Source organism: Humulus lupulus, chromosome 5 (assembly GCF_963169125.1).
Source record: "Humulus lupulus chromosome 5, drHumLupu1.1, whole genome shotgun sequence".
In the NCBI taxonomy this organism is placed as follows: Eukaryota; Viridiplantae; Streptophyta; class Magnoliopsida; order Rosales; family Cannabaceae; genus Humulus; species Humulus lupulus.
In genome coordinates, this window is record NC_084797.1 from 64,179,666 (window position 1) to 64,197,400 (window position 17,735).

The following is a 17,735-nucleotide window of genomic DNA, read 5'->3' on the forward strand; positions in this document are numbered from 1 at the left end:
CTAACAGATTGGGGTACTAAACGCATTTTTATTAGATTGAATTAAGCTATTAACAACCTCTACTACAAATGTAGGTAAATTGAAAATATTACCTCAGTTGATTTGCAATGCATTTAATTTATTACTTTCTTGTTCTTATTATTCTTGGTTTCCTTGTATCAATTCTTTGAATCTTGCAAGTCATGGGAAAGTTTCAACATTTTGTATCATGAAGATTCATTTAATTCCCTTATCCATGTGTGAGAGTTTAGTTTCTATTGTTTATTGTGTTTTTTTTAATAAAAAGTTTAGAACTAAAAAATACTTAGGAATGAAAGAGGAGAAATGAACTCAATTTTTGTGAAGGTTTTGTCAATATAGGTCAGTTTGTGTTTAAAGTAATTATTAATTATAATTTTAACGTGAAACTATATACTTGGTGATAAATTATTTTTAGAAGATAATTTGATTGGGTTTGTTAACATTTTCCTATAGAGCGTAAGTGCATGGTTTAAGGTTGTCAAATAAGTGCAGTGGTCTGTTTATTCAAGGCTAATGATGATGAAACAAGCTCATCAAATGATTTGCATGGTCCTTTTACTGTGTTGATTTTTGTCTGGGATGTTATTTGAATGCAGTTTCTATTGTGTGACTTACTAATAATCAACTCAACTGGACTAATTTTTTATTCTTACTTGAGTTTTAACATATCTAATGGCTCTATATATACTTCAAGAAATTATAGAGCAAGTCAGGAGGAAGTATAGTATATGTCTTATTTGAAAGATGTCTAATATTTCTACAACATGCTCAGGATATGCTACAAGAGGAGAAGCAGTGTTTCGTCTGTGGGCTACAGGATATGCTACAGGATATGCTCAGGATATCCTACGGAGAATCACCTTCCGTATGAACATTATAATTTTTCTATGCATTACTATGTCATTGCTAAATTAATATTGTTTTTAAGTTAATTTTCTTTTGTTATTTTTTTATGAGACAACTTTTTGTTATGGACTAGTTCCTTGTTCAACCTCTTTTAGGAATGATCTTTTTTTTTTTTTTTTTAAATTATGCCTTTTTCTACCATTACTATAGACAATGCAGGTGTCACATATATATATCCTAAACCTTTACCTATTATATGAAGAACTTTGTTATATCTTGTTGACGGTGAAATCTCGTCAACGAAATTAGATCGAAAAACTCAAAGGTAAGTCGGGCGAAGTTTATATAAGAACTGAGAATAAACTTTAAGGAAAAGTAAACACAGATAAACAATGGAGCAAGCCTTAGTATATTTCTCAATAGCCTCTGCCTACAATGAATTTTCCAACCCCCTCCCTTGTGGGAGAGGGGTCCTTTTTATAGTAGGCTCTGATGGCCTGGGATACATGGTGGTCCAGGAGACCAAATGGTACATAAGTACTTTGTCAGGAGAGTGGTTTCAGAAGCTGAGGTCTTGCATCCAGTACAGGGGCAGGCGTCAGGTGGATGTCTCCACTACTTGTCTGTACCCATGTCAGTGGAGTGGGGACAGACATAGTGGCGCAGGTGGTAGTGGTGTCGACTCTGACTCCTGGCCATAGACGTACGGGCCATAACTCTTATTCCAGCATTCCCACTCCCCCACTGGTACGGGTGTCCGTACTTCGGCATACAGGGTCTGAAGGGTCGTACCTAGTACTAGATCGTACATGAACATTCCATTCGACTCGTACCCGGACCTCTAAGCATTGGGGTCTTCAAGGCATAGGGAATGGGACACTTGGTGCATGCAGTGGTCATGACGTGAGGCGAGGCTCTCGGGTCCTTGGCATGGGATTCCTGAAGCACCCCGAGGTCACTCACGAGCATGGGTGATGGGCATGTGGCCTCAACAAATGTCTAAGGGTGCGAGGCGAGACGCCTTCCTCGCGAGCCCCTTGTGGACACGGCTCCCTTGGCGTGTGGTCCCACTCGCGTGACCACTTGGTGGCGTGGCTCCCATGCCACCCATACTTTGAAGGCCATGGCATGGCTCCTATTCCTTCGCGAGACCTCCTTGGAAGGCCTGTTGATGGTGTGGCATGCGCGGGATGCGGGGCCTCGCATGGTGCTGGGCGCGCGCGGGACACGTGGCCTCGCCTGGTGCTGGGCGCGCGCGAGGAGAGGGGTCTCGCCTGGTGCTGGTGCGCGCGAGGGGGTGGCCTCGCCTGGTGCTGGTGCGCGCGAGGGGGTGGCCTCGCCTGGTGTTGGCGCGCGCAAGGGGGTGGCCTCGCCTGGTGCTGGCGCACGCGAGGGGGTGGCCTCGCCTGGTGCTGGCGCGCGCAAGGCCGTCAGGGCTGCCGCGCGAGAGGCAACAGTGGCTCGGGGTCGCCCCAACCCAGCCATATTTTTGGGCGTTTATGGGGCCTAAGCATACACTTTGAGTCTTTTATGGGCATGGAATTTTGAGCATCCACAAAGGCCATACTTCATGGCTCACTATGTGATGCTTCCCTTGGGACAATCTCCCAGTTTCACAAGACTTATAGGTCTGAGCCTGATAATGTGACTAAGTGACTTTTAGCCTTGTATTTTTACCATGTACTGGGGATTTTTTTCTTGGTGGATTTTTGGCATCCACATATCTATAACTAATTAGCTCACAAGAAGCACGTACGTCAACATGTGTGAGCATGTGTTCTTGGGTGACAAAGAAAATGTTAAAAAGATTGAGTTCTCTAAAATATATAGAAGAATTTTTCAATTTCGACTAGTTTTGGTTGGGCTTAGGCTTGTGACATGTATTTTAAATGTAGTATTGATGTTTTTCAGAACTGATTTGGCCTTATGCATTGGAAGACAACTTGTTCTTTTTTGTATAGAAGTATGATATTATTTTATTTAATTTAACAATGATTACTACTTTGTTTGTTGGGCTAAAAGAGTTTGTTTTTATTAATTATTAGTTAAGTTTTGACAATGAAAATATTTACTTTATACTTATGATTTATTTCCTACAGAAGCTTGTTGAAGATGATTGATACAAATAGTTTTACCAAAAAGAAGCCTCTCTTAAATGGTATGATATTTCTTAATTTCTATTTTCTTTGTCTGTGTATATAAGTGTATATATATATATAAAACAAGTATGTATGTATGTATGTATACATTCTGTAACATGATGATAGAGATAGTGGTAATTTTAATTTGTTGTTTGTTTCATCGCATTGACTATCAGTTTCAATGTTTATGTTTTGGAAGTGAGAGATAGATTACTTTTGTAGATTAGTAAGATAATGTTATTTGGATTTATTTGATATGCCATGTTTGTATCAATTTATCTGTAAAAAAAATAGTCTAACTGCTTCAGACAATCTTTTTTGAAGAATATATTACTAAGCTTTGCTCAAATAATGCATAAAACTATTTGATGGAATGATTCTATTGAATCTCAACCATGTATCCTTTCATAATTTGGCATATTTTTTAAGAGATAAAGATTGTAAATGTTAGAGTAGACCATTATTTCTATAGCATTGGAATATTTTTTTGTAAATTATTTGGCTATCCTAGAATTTATTTTGAGGACCTTAGCTTATGATTTTATGTGTTGAAGATACACAACAATCATATATTTTTTTGGAGTATAGATTATTGTGTGTGCAAAAGTAATATGAATTTTATGGAAATGAGGGTAATGAGAGTGATGAAGGGGAATACGAAGAAGGGCCTACTAAAATTATCTGGCAAGGAAATGAGATCATTTTCAAGAAGAAAAGGATTAGGGTCTCGAAGAAAAACAGTCAGCTAGATGATTTCAGTAGAAAAGAGGTCTGGATATGAATATCAAGTTTGGGTTTCATTTGTGTATATCATAAACTTGAGTTTAGTAGCAACGTCTTAAATAATCATCATCATAGATGCACTAATATAGCTAGAGAGAAAAGAATGATCGCTAGTCAAAGTCAGTACCAGAAAATGAGAATTTTTTTATACACAACATAATCATGAATAAAATGTATGTATAGAGTTTGCACCATTTCAATTACCAAATAACAATATAATTTCCATACATATATATGTTCAATCTATACAATAAATTATTTCTGTTGTGACATGTCAGTTTCATCTTTGATATGAAAATTACCCCATAAATCTATACATGCCTTCTAGCTTTAAATTTTTAACAAAAACAAAGTTAATTGCCTACTTTTCATTATTGATAACTTAAAAGATTCTACTCTGTAATAAGTAATAGGATTGCTGACAGCATATATAGCCTTTGTTAACCAAGCATAAATCTATACATGCCTTCTAGATTTAAATTTTTAACAAAAACAAAGTTAATTGACTACTTTTCATTATTGATAACTTAAAAGATTCTACTCTGTAATCAGTAATGGGACTGCTGACAGCATATATAGCCTTTGTTATCCAAGCATTGATAAATATATGGATTAGTCAACATAGTAGTTTCTTTATATTACTCCTTTTTGGCACACCATGATAAAATTTGCGTTGTATACTATATAGATTAGAGATTAGTATTTTAAAACATATTTAAGTCATGGATTTTTGTTTTGTACTTTTGATATGCAAGAATTTGCCGATGCACAAGAACATACATTCTTGATCATTTAAGCCAAAGAAATTGAATAATTCCCTTTGGTAATCTTAATAGAGAGCAGAGAATGATCAATATTCAAAGCCAATATTAGAAAATGAGAAATTTTTCCTTACAACATAATATACACAAACAAAACTCTTAGCATGAATATTGAAGGTCAAGTTTGTTCCATGTATTTTGAATCTCAACAACTATTATTTCCTTAACATAATTCACTATGATTGTAGATTGAATATTATGCTGGATAGATAATTACTCTACTGGTACCAAGATAGAAATATCATAACAAAATAATTAAAATAAACTAAAAAGGAAATCATTGAACCAGTACTCAAATAACACCCAAGCAGAAGCAATTCTTATTGAAATAAAAAACACACAAAACATAACTAATGATGTAACCAAAATAGTGTCAAACCATTAATGGAAGAAAATCACTTTAGAGTTGGTAGTCCCCAAGTTAAAATAAAACACGGGCGGCATTGTTTTTATCTTATCTATATTTGGTTGTCAGGAAATACTTGTGGTTGTTTTCTGATGTAGTGTAGTGCTATTTGTAATTGTATACTGGGGACCAGAAACATCATTTGGTTGCTTTTTGTTGCAATGTCATGCTATTTGTAATTGTATTGTGGAATGTTTGATTCTCTTTCATATTTGCTGAACCATAAATACCATAAATCCCCCGCTATATGGAGTATTATATTTTGATTTGCATGTACTGTTTCTGATGCTATTATACACAAAATAGAGAAGTAATACTTAAATTTAAAATCTACTCCTAATGTATATGCTAAATATTTTTTAAACTTTTTATGAAATAATTCTCTTTCATATTTGCTGGACCATAAATACCATGAATCCCCTGCTATATGGAGTATTATATTTTGATTTGCATGTAGTGTTTCTGATGCTATTATACATAAAAAAGCGAAGTAATACTTTAATTTAAAATCTACTCCTAATGTATATGCTAAATATTTTTAAAACTTTTTATGAAATAATGTTGTATGCAATGTAGCATTGAACTGTGTACAATTGATTGGTTGAGTGGTTGAATGTGTAGACTTTAATGTTTTTAAAATTATGAATACAAATATGTTATATTTCATGATATTTATCTTAAAAAAAATAACTCAAATAATATGACAGTTTACATGGTAACAAATAATATAATGGCACAACAGATGTGGAATTCCAGTTTATTGTTTCTTTTGAAATATGGGCTCGGCACCTGATTTAGATGATTTTTCTGCAATATTATTGGCTAGTCTATAGAACTCTTTAGTAAAAGCCATCGAAAATATGTGCCACTCTCAACCTTATTGCTAGGGATGATATGTTTCAAGAAGAACAAAACACACAAGAAACTAACCAGAAACAAAAGTCTACTTCCACATAACGGTAGAAGGGTAGATTTTCACTAAGAAAAATCACCAAAAGATTCACAAATGTAAGCATTTGAAAACTTCTTTCAAAACTCTCAAGTACATTTTTTCCTCTCACTTCTCATTAAGCTTTCTTTTATCTCTTACTATAGCTAGCCTAGTTACGTAATCATTTTTTTTAATTCAAAAACCACTTGTACTCTCTGCCTAAAACACATTATATACTGGTGTATTATCTCGTATGAATCATGATACATCATTAAAAAATATATTTTATACACCTAATTTACCAGTATACATACAGAAAAGCTAGGTGTTCAATCTTTGGCCAATCTTGTCCTCCTTTTTCACATCGTTGCTTTAGCAAAGGACATCCATAGATTGACAATTGAGAAAGAAAAGCAGGCAACCCTTCTTCTGGCAAGCAACAAAGGCTTTTACAGTTATTAATATCCAAGGAAGTAAGGGATGTAAGCTGTTGAAATGCCTTGCCATTTAAAGTTTGAAGATTGCTAGAAAATTGTATCAAAACACTACTTAAGTTCTATATTCTTCTCATCTCTTTTAATTTTCATTAATTTTAAGCTTTTTTATGCTTTTTTTTGTCTGTATTAAAACATTTATCTATCTAATTTTATGTTTGAGTCCAAAATTCGAGCTTCTCTCCGTCATTTTTTTTTTTTTTTTTTTGGGAAAGCTCAACCTTTCTCATGTTTTTCCTCTCTCACATTTGGATCTTAATAGGAGTTGCTGGAGAGTGAATTTTAAAATTTTCTTTTGAATTCTTGGAAAATCTGGTTCTGAGCTGCTTTAAATGGTTTCAAGGTTGTCTTTGGATATTATCTAACCCAGGTATGTGTTACTTCTCTTTCTCTTCTATTGAAATTTTCTGGCTCCTATATTTTTAAAGAGAATGTTCTTTCATTCTTAAAGAGTTTTGGGTGAGAGAATTATCTACATTTAAATTGCTGTTATGATTTTTCTATTGAATGAGCTTTCTAAATAATTGATTTCTTACTATTAATTAATCAAGCTTTGTATGTAGAGAAAAATAGTACTTGTGAAACAATTATTGATTTAGATCATTTAAAAATTAATAACCTATATGCTCAATTTTGTTGGAATATCTACATTTTTATGTTGGAATCAAGCCATGTGTGCTCTTCAAACCAAATCAACAAACAAAATATGTGAAATCATAGTTTCAATTATCATTTTTATTGTATCATTTAATTTTAATTTTGTATTAATCTTTTAGGTATTGATTATATTATTTAGGTTGTGGATCAAATTGGCAATGAGCATTGCAAAGTTAATTAACTTGATTATTAATTGCAAGAGGTACGGAAGTATGTTCTCTTAACTCTTTTATTAATATCATACAAATGTTAGAGGAGTTTGAATATCTTAAATATTCATTCGTAGAGAAGTAGGTTCTAAGATTAAAATTGTGTGTTGCGGTGATAACGGAAGGTCGAAAACTTGTGTGTCTTAGAGAAGTAGGTTCTGGAAAATTTGTTTGTGTGTTGCGGTGATATAAGGAAAAAAACTTATTGTGTGTTGTGTGAATTTTTTTACTTGGTATCATAATAAACTTTTAGTTAAAAGGTTTAGTTAAAATTTGAAAAAACCTCCATGTTTCACTTAAAAAGTGAACAAAAAAACTAAAAATATTATGATGCTTTGTTCTTTGTATTTGATTTGAAAGCATGTTTGTGGAGCCCAAAAAGTATATCTTGACCTTCCATTTGATTCTCTCTATATGTGTCTTGGTCTGAAATGAAACAACAACAATATTAAAGCACCGTTAATATTAAAGGACATAAATATTATATTCATACATGATTTATACTACTAAAGTAAGCCAACAATATCTGAGGACAAAATATCCTGGCAAAATACAAGAGAAATCTTGCATGTGTATGTATTCCCATTAAGGCTTGTGTTCAAATAGATTCACATACCTCTGTCTTGATCTATAAGTCAAACAAAAGAAAAGTGTTCAACTGTTAAGACTTGCAACACAACAACATAATTCAGAAAGTTGTGTTGCATACAGAACAAGTTACAAGCAAAAGCTTGTAACGAGGATTATTACCACCACCATATATTTCACAAACTTTTTCCTGAAAATGAGAGAAAGAAATCATATTAATTATATAAGAAATGATGACTAAAGCCTGTAGAAACTGATATGTACTCATAATGCAAATTAAGTCATAAAAAAGGAAATAAATAAGAATCGAGCCAAGGACAATTTTCTTGCTTGCAATCTTATAGAGTCCCTAAGTATAACCAATACATCTCATTGTATTCAACTAGTACAAGATTTTCAATAAAAGCACCAATTGAGGCTCAGACTAAGTTTCATCATAACTATAAATTTATTACTAGCTACAGCTTGTTTCAGGGAAAACAATAAAAACTTGCACTTTAACTGTCATATAATGCATTAAATACCAACATGCAAAATAGAAATAAATAGTTGATATTATATATGGATAGATAACACACCTTGTCTTTATCATTTTTCCCGAGTTTTGCCAGTGTTTTCCCTTTTTCTTGTAGACTGAATGATCATCAGAAGCTTCAATGGTTCCCAAAATTTGAATTTTTATTCCATAAGTAGTGATTTAATACATATCAGATATATATATATTAATACTTCAAGTATTTAATACCTAAGAATATAGTCTGTTATAGTCTTATGGAACTAACTGATATCTTAAGAATAATAAGGAGAGTAACTTGAAATAATTAATACTATAAAGGCATCAACGAATTACAGTTATAAGAAGAGAGGAAGAAACATACCTCTGACCTTATCCGTTGAGAAAGTTGATATTTTAGAATATTAATTTCCCTTTCAGCATTGTTCCTTAGAAGAGTTTCTTTCTGAAGCATTTTTTTGAGTTCAACAACTTCCTCTAGAGCAGACAAATTCTGTGAAATAAACTTCCGAAGACACATTACAATATAATTTAAAATGTTAGTTGAATTGGAGAGTGAAAGAAGAGACCAGATATGGCATGAAAATCAGAAGCCTAAGTGATAATTTAAGATAAGCCACACATCCATTTCTAAATAGATCTGCTACAGTTATCTACTATTCCATATATTAAGTTTAAGATGCTATAATAAAGCAACATATTCATCACTATATAAGCCAATTTTTTAATGACTGAGATATTGAGATGATCAAAAGCAATAGTGAATACTTTATATATAATAAATTCCCACCATTTATTTTAGTGTTTGTTTTTGTTCTAGTTGAATTAGACTTGTATAATTATTACATCCTTAGAGACATCAGTGCAACCAAACATGCTTTATGGTGGATCAGAGTACAGAATAAGCAAAATGTGTTGTTTGATTTGATGCTTTATTTTTCCAACTTATGTGATGATAATAGAGGTATCATTCAGAAACAATTATATAGGAAGCTCTTTTTCTCATCTGATATAATTACCTCTTTGTTAGATGTCACATCAGTGCCATTATCTTTCGCTCCATTTGCGATTTTGTCACTGTCATGGTTTCACTGATTCATCATCAATTTCTCTTCAAGCTTCTTTATGGATTCCATGTAATCTTTCTGATACTTTAATCTTTCCTTCTACAAATAAAAAAAATGAGGATTACAACAATTAAAATAACTCTAGGCACTTATCATATCAGAAGTTCATGTATTAAAAAAAAAAAACAAGGAGACCTGAGCTACTTTTCTTGCTTATAAAAAATAATAAAATGAAAAGCTATTAAGACCAATTAGCTTTTAAGAAAACTTAACACATGAAGGAACACACTTGAAAAGACAAATAAACATGCCAAAATTTTCAAAGGAACATGATGCTTCTGGATAATATTAACACAAATATTTACCTCCAAGGCTTCTGCATAATTCCTTTCAGTCTCAGAAATCTGATTTTGTGCCTCTATGATTATTCTCTCAATTTCATCCTTAAATGCTTTCTGCTACCTTTCATGTTCCATAATAAGTTTATCTAATTGTATATCTAGCCTTGTGGATAAATATTTGTAATCAAATTCCTCCTTAAGTTGGCATAAACTGTGGAGAAAAAATTGCCTCAGTTTAAAGCATATGCCGCATTGTTGCTAAATGTTGCTAACAATTGGTATAAATGTTTCTAAATGTAAGTTGTTCCTATGAATAAAGGCCAGTCAACAAAGCAAACAATAAAAAAAGACTCATTTTGTAATAAGAAATTCAAACACTCATACCTAACTTATCAATACGCTCTGAACCAGCTAGATCGACTACAACTAACTTGCCCTTCCAAACTAAAGGAGCCTTTAGAGTTTTACTTATGTTGGAGATATTATCATTTTCATTCAAAAGAGTTGAATCTCTTCCTTTCACATGCCTCTTCACATTCACCTGTAGCAGTTTATGTGATTGTTAATGCTCCATCTTAAACAATTTAAAACTTTTAAAATTCAGAACCATTGAAGTACCAAGATTACACATTAAGTATTACCATCAAAATAGCATGACTACGAGAAGATTCTGTGTTCAATTTTGTATTTGCAAGAAAACGGTGAGCCTCTCCAAGTCTTAATAGTTCCATAAAACTCATATGGTCCCAAATTTCAATTATTGTAGCCCCTGGTAGAGAAACATCTCTAGTTTTGGGGTCTTCCACTATGGAAATGTTATCATTTGCAGGATCAAGAAGGTCCTGTATAGTTTCCATATAAGGCTGCAAGCATAGATGGAAAGAAAAAAAACTAGGATCATTTGGAAAATATTACAAATTAATCAAAGCACAAAACAAGTTTGATTGTTTATGAAATCAAATATCTGACAAGGAATATACATAAGATTATGACTATGTATAAAAAAAATAAAAGAATTTGCCTCAAAATATAACAACCTGCAAATATGAAACTGACACAGAATCAGTCTCTAGAGAAATATCTGCTAAAATGTCCTCCATTGTGCGCACCATTACACCATGAGCAGTTGTGCCTTCTTCTCCAAGTCTTCCAAGAGTATTTGTTTTACTTGTACCAGTCTGCCTATATGCCACGACTGTCCCATTATAACAATCTAGGGTACTCTAGGAAAAGAGAATTACAAAGTTCCATGTTACTTAATGAAATATCCACAAAAATATAGTTTGTATTATACAAGTGCTATGCATAAGTACAACACTAATAATGAAAGAAAATTTGATGTAGATGCACCTCCACAACTGGTTTTTCCACAACTTCATAAACACGTTTTTGTGATGCAAACTCAGTTAGCACCTCATCAAACTCGAATGTATCAGAGTCTAATTTCAACCTTTTAAGATGATAACAAAAGAAAAAGAATCTAATTTAGTTACCACAAGCATCAAAAAATACTGTCTGCAGAGGGTTGGCAACTATTACCAAAAACCCCATATATAGCAGCAGGGTACCTCTGACTATAACTCTACACAATCAGCAAAATCAGCATCCGCCATCAATTCCTCCAAATTTCGGGGCCTCAATCTTACAGCAACTCGAACTCTTCCAGGAATTACATCCACATATAGAAAAATAAAGTGGAATTAATTGAATTATAAATTTGACATTTTATTAAAGGTAATCATGATTTCTCTTTGATTAAAGACAACTAGACAAGCAAGTACAAAAAGGGGACAGCCAACGGCAAAAGTATGTGGACTAAAAAAAATACAATGATAATGTTAAGATATAAAAAAACAAGTAATCTTTTTTTGTTGATAAAAAGAATAATGTTGTTGTTGTGCCTGGTGCTTATTTATTTCATCCTAACTATGTGATGCTTATTATACGAGAAGTTGTTGGTTCAACAGTTTCATGGCCTTCTCGAAAGGTTATTCCAAGAGGTATTTATTTGGCTATTTGATTATATAAATGCTTGTTCAACATTAACCGATATGCAATCCAAGATTATGATAGTATTATTTGATAGATTTGATAAGGAAGATGAGAAAAACAAAATGATAACGGGGCCAATTTGAATTAATATTATGCACAATTTAATTAAAGTTCTAAGGTCACTTGAGTATAGATAGTTGTAGTAATGTGTGTAATATAATAACTTGTTTATTATTCAAACTCAATTATTGTAAATTTGGTTATGTGTCATGATATTATTGACTATTTTAGATGAATGATATGATATTTCATGACCTCATTAGTTTTTCTTTTATGTTTTATTTACCAGATTCAACAAGTAAAGTGCAAAAGAAAATTTGATTTGGAAGGTTTTGGTGTGCTGACATTTGGAGGATCATGAATTCCTACCTTTACTTTTGAATATGCAACTGTTTAAGACTATTTTGTTGACTATTGTGAGAATGTTTTGTTTATGTTAATTAGGCAGTGTTGAATATCTTAAGACTTTTGGATTATTTTTTAGATAATCTTGAATGTATTTTGACACAATTATTTTGTTATATCTGTTATGAACCATATAATTGGTACTCAAAAATATATTTGTACAATGTTAAGGGTGTCTTAAGTATATTAAATGAAGCGAGTTTGAATTAAAGCAATAAAAAATAATTATAATGTACAGGTTTATATAATAATAATTCAAGCTTATCCAAATATTAGAATAATAAAAAAAATGTGTTATTGTATCATTTACAATAACACTGGTTTATAAGCATAAAATTATGTTATGCAAACAATTTTCTATAATGCAGAAAGTGTGTTATTATATAGTGTATCATAACACTACTTTATAAGTACAAAAGGGTTAAATAATCTATTTATAAATAGCATAATAAAATTCTTATCTAACTATTAAAATAACACAATAAAAGTGTTATCGTAGGCTATACCATAACACATGTCTATAACTATGGAAAAGTGTTATGAAAGTGCTCCGACCTACTATAACACCGCTTTCCTTAACACATCAAAAAGTGTTATGGTATATATTTGATAATACTTTTTCGGTCTTATTGAAAGTATTTTTTTTCTTGTAGTGATTGCTTGCTGCCCAAGTTCTGAGTTTCCCTTCATGGCAATACTATAGCATTCTCTGGCAGCGAGTTGATCTCCTCTTACAATACATATACACGCGGTGTAGGGGAACTTTCTCGCTAGATGTCGAATTGAGGTGATAGCCTCAAAATTCATTAGCCTGGGTCGTCCCAAAATTGTGTTGTATGCGGCTGGACAATTGATTACGATGAACTCGAGCATTTTAGAAATAGTTCGCGTATCACCCCTAGCATAACTACAAGTTCAATCTTCCCTATGGTCGATGTTCCTTCTCCTAAGAATATGTATAGGGTCGTCAAGGTCACCTTAAGATCGGTTACGGACAAACCCATCTTTTTAAGGGTGGAACTGAATAGCACATTTATTGAGCTCCCATTATCAACCAATATCCTCCCTACTCTTCGATTGGCAAGCTGAACGGTTATCACCAGCGGATCATTATGCGGGAACTGGACGTGGCTAGTGTCCTCTTCCGTGAAAATGATTGGTTATTTCTCCAACCGCTGTTGTTTTGATAACCTTTGCTCTGAAATAAATTCCATACCATTGTGGGTTTTTAGCTCTTGTATGTAAATTTTTGGGGCTCCATTACTCGTGTCCGCCAAATGGGTCCTTCGGCGATGGTGTATAAATCCCCTCCTATTATTGGAGGGGGACGATTTGGTTCCCCTGATCTGTTTGAGTTCGGGGTTCATCGAGCAAATTTTCTAAAACTGGATGAGTATTTTGCCTGGTTGGATGATTGGGAACTACTCTGTTTTGGGCATACTGGGCTAACGGTCCAGCCCGGATGAGAGTCTTGATCTCGTCCTTTAGCTAACGGCAATCATTAGTATTATGGCCGATGTTGTTGTGATATTGGTAAAGCTTAGTGGGGTATCTCTTCGCCCACTGTTGCCTTAAAGGCTCTGACTTCTTCCATGGAAGGCTATTAGAGTTCGCTAGGAAAATATGCTCTTGCTTATCGGTCAGGTTAGTGTAGGTGGTGTAGATGGGATTGAAATTTTCTCTGGGCTTGTTCTTTTTGGTTCCATTCTGGTCGCCCTCACCAGACCCCTTCCACTTATTGTTCCTTGCCTAGTTATTCTGGGTAGCGGGTTGTGCCGTAGTTGCAACATCCACCACCGCTCCAACAGGCTAAACAGGGATCTGGCTGGTTCATATGATAGTAGATCCCGCCTCCTCTAGATTTATCCATTGATCATCTAGGAATTCTTCTACACTCTTTACTTCTTTTTGCTGGAGTTCTTGCCATAAATCACTTCCTACCGTGATCCCTATCATCATTTTCATTAGCTTGGAGCTATTATCAACATCACTAGCTCATGCTGCTGCATTGGTGAACTGGTTCATATATGCCTTCAGGGACTCATCAGGTTGTTGTTGTGTATTAGTCAGAAGCTCCCTTCAAAGCTCAGAATTGCCGCTTAAATTCGGAAGTCAATTTCTTCCACATGGTGATTGAATGTTTTTTCACCTTGTTGAACCACAATTTGTCTAGTCTAGTTAGAGTTGCGGGGAACAATATACATCTTAAGTCAAAACCAACGTTGTGGGCCATAATTAAAATATTGAACATCCCAGGGTGGATGGACGGGTCAGTGTTATAAGGAGTTGCCGCAATGTTTGGAGCAAAAGGCTCGAGCTCCTCATCGTAATCACAATCATCGACTCCTTTTCCAGATAGAAGTCTCTTCATTTTTCTTTCATTAAGGAAAGTCACTCGAGGGTTGGATCATTTGCATCTAGGTTATTTGGGAGCAGATTATCAGCCCCCATCCTATTGTACAAGTTAAATGGGTTATTTTCCCTCCAAGCTTGAACTTGATTAGGTGGGACATTTCCATTGTTGCGTACGATAGATGGATCTCCCCTATGTTGAGTATAACTCAAATCATCATGGAAAAATGGATATCTTCTTTGTGAATTCAGATGATCACGCAGGTTGGGATGTGGGTCGGGACAAAGACTTTGTGTGGAACTTATGTGATTCCTAAAGTCACTCTCATGTTTCCCTCCATGCTGGCTCTCTGTCCAGTAACTTCCATTAGCAAAGCTTAAAGCTCGTGGATGGCATCAAGGACCTAGATTATTAACGCGAGACTGTGGGATCTAGATGTCCTCTGAGGGAGGAGAATTTCCCATGCTATCCCCTCAAGCTAGAGCATTACTCTATGGGTGAGGTGGCGTTGGATGTCGAACTGGTGACTACGGATGTCTTATTGGTGAAGCTATCCTTGTTCCATCGGGGTGCACTATGCTAGTTAGTCCCTGATCTACCCAAACTTCCCAGGTGGGAGGTAGGACCGGTCCATTTCTCTGTGTCGGAGGCTCTGACCATGGCACGAATGGATTTGCTGGGGTGTTTCGCCTCCTCGAATTGGTCCCAGCTCACCCTATTGGGTCATGTTGAGCATTTCATGGGATCTATTCAGGAGGCAAGGAGCTCGGGGTCACAATTCGAACAGATCGACTGGCATGGGGTCGATGATTCCTATGAGTATTGGCATGTTGAGTATTTTGTTGATTTCGCTCTAATGGTATGGAGCTCATAGTTGCAATTTTGACAGAGCGATTAAGATTGGGTTGATTATTCCTGTGGGACCTATAGCACCCACTTTGCCTCCTTTTGATGTTAACATCGATTGCAAGAGGGGGTAATTGAGTCAAGAACTCTTGAATTTTCTTTTTATCCTTAGCGAGATAGCTCCTTAACTGGGCACTTTCCATCTCGATGGCAGTCAGATACCCCGGGTGGCGATTTGGTGGGTGTGATGCTGAGCTCCCAATATCGTCTTGGCCCAAATGTTGCTTTCTAAGATGATGTTGAGAATTTGGGCCTTCCCCAGCGGGGACAGTCGCACGATGCACCTCTTGTTCATCAAGTTGTTCCATCTTGTTGTCATGGATAGATCGGGTGACCACCATGGTGAATGTTGGGTGAAAACTACATTCAGGATTAAGCACTAATAAGCTCTCAACGAAAGCACCAATCTATTGATGCGGTTTTTCGCCAACAATGGATTAAGAAATCCAAAAATAGAGATATTAGGCTTTGTTTTTACTAAACCGTGATTGAACAAATGGAAGATATCACAAAACACTCACATTTTTACATGGTTCACTGGTTAAAATCAACCTAGTCCATGAGACAATCTTATTAGTCTCTTTAGGGCTCTGGGTGAAATTGTTCCTGACAATTTCAGTAGAGTTTCAGTATATCAAGAATCGGTCCCTTTCTATCCATTCCCCTTTTTTTTATAGAGGGTTTTCCTTGAGAACTTTGGGTAATCACGTACATAAATATGGTAAATCATACATTCGGATAACCTCCCATTTACATAGGGATATGATGTCCTATGGAATTTACATCCATTATCTCGTGTAATAAAATCTGGGCATTAATGAACGTATAAGGAATCTTTAAATCTTTTGGGATCCTTCCATGTGTGGTATGACCAAGCTTCTGCGAGCTGGCCACTTCCTTCGAGTCAAATGCCTTAGAACTAACCTATCCTGATAAAGGCTAAGTTCAGAGTTCCAAAGAAGATGATCTGGCCATCAGGCATCTCAAACAAGGTTGTCGGCACAAGAGGCCATCTAAAGATGTAACGACCCAAAAAATCACTAATAAGGCTTAAGGGCCTTGATTAGTATGTCAGGAGGGAATAATTGGTTTATGTGTGAATTAAATGATTTAATGCATGATTCTGTGATAAGCATGCTTATATGATTATATGGATATATGAAAGGCATGTCTAAGAGTATTAGGATGCATGTAGGCCCTGTTTAGCTTAAAGGGGGTATATTTGTAGTTTTAGCCTGTTGAGGGCATAAATGTGATTATATGTTATAATTGTGAAGACCAAATTATTATGTTGATATGTTTGCAGCATGCGGCTTGAGGTGATCCTAGGGAGCCAGTTAGCGGGAAAGTCACAACGGGACCCAATACTTGACTCGAGGTGAGTCAAGGGGGTACTTTGGGTATTAGACAGTTATTTGGGTTATCAGTTTATGAAGTAAATAATTTGAGATATATTTGAGGTTAGGAAGCTTACGAGGGAATACTGGGGAGATTTACCATTTTTACCTCGGGGACGTTTTTGGTACCCCGAGCTTTAGGATTAACTTAAGTAAGACAAAAGCAAACAAGGAAATAGCTAGAAACACCTAAACTGACCCTTCCTTCCTCTATCTCTTTCTCTCTCAAGGAAGCTACTGAAACAAAAGGGGAATTTGGCTGGAAACTCAGAGATTTGAGTTGGAACCCTGGAGTTTAGCTCAGTTTTACCTAAGGAATTCAATAAGGAGTTGAGGTAAGACTTGAATCACATTCTTGGTCATTTAATTATGTAGCTTTGGGCTGGGTTCTAAGTGTTTTTGGGTTCTTGACTTTGAAGATTAAATTGAGGCTAAGGATTTGGGAATTAGCTCAGCAACTAATTGGTGGATTGGTTCTTCAGTGAAGGTAAGCTTTAATTTAAGGTTTAGCATCTGAATTATGGAATTTATGGCTGTTCTAAGGGGTTTATGAGCTTATGGGTTTCAAGGATTGAAGTGAGATTTTGATGAGTTTCTAAGCTTGGTTTTTGTTGGGTTATGCTGCTGGAATCATGTTAGGATGTTTATGATAGTTAAATTGTATCATTAGGATGGTTTTGGGTTGATTTGAGTGATGATCGATTGTTAAAAATGGTGAGTTTTCTGGGTTTGAAGGGGTCGGGCCGCAGCTCAATTCTTGGTGTGTCACGGCCCTCTGGAGCAGATGGGAGCTGAGGAAGAGG

General features: G+C 35.0%; 1 pseudogene; it reads right to left on the reverse strand.

The window, feature by feature from the left end:
• Positions 1–7,815: 7,815 nt before the first annotated feature.
• Positions 7,816–11,501, reverse strand: LOC133779188 (kinesin-like protein KIN-UA; annotated as a pseudogene).
• Between the last annotated feature and the right edge of the window lie 6,234 nt (positions 11,502–17,735).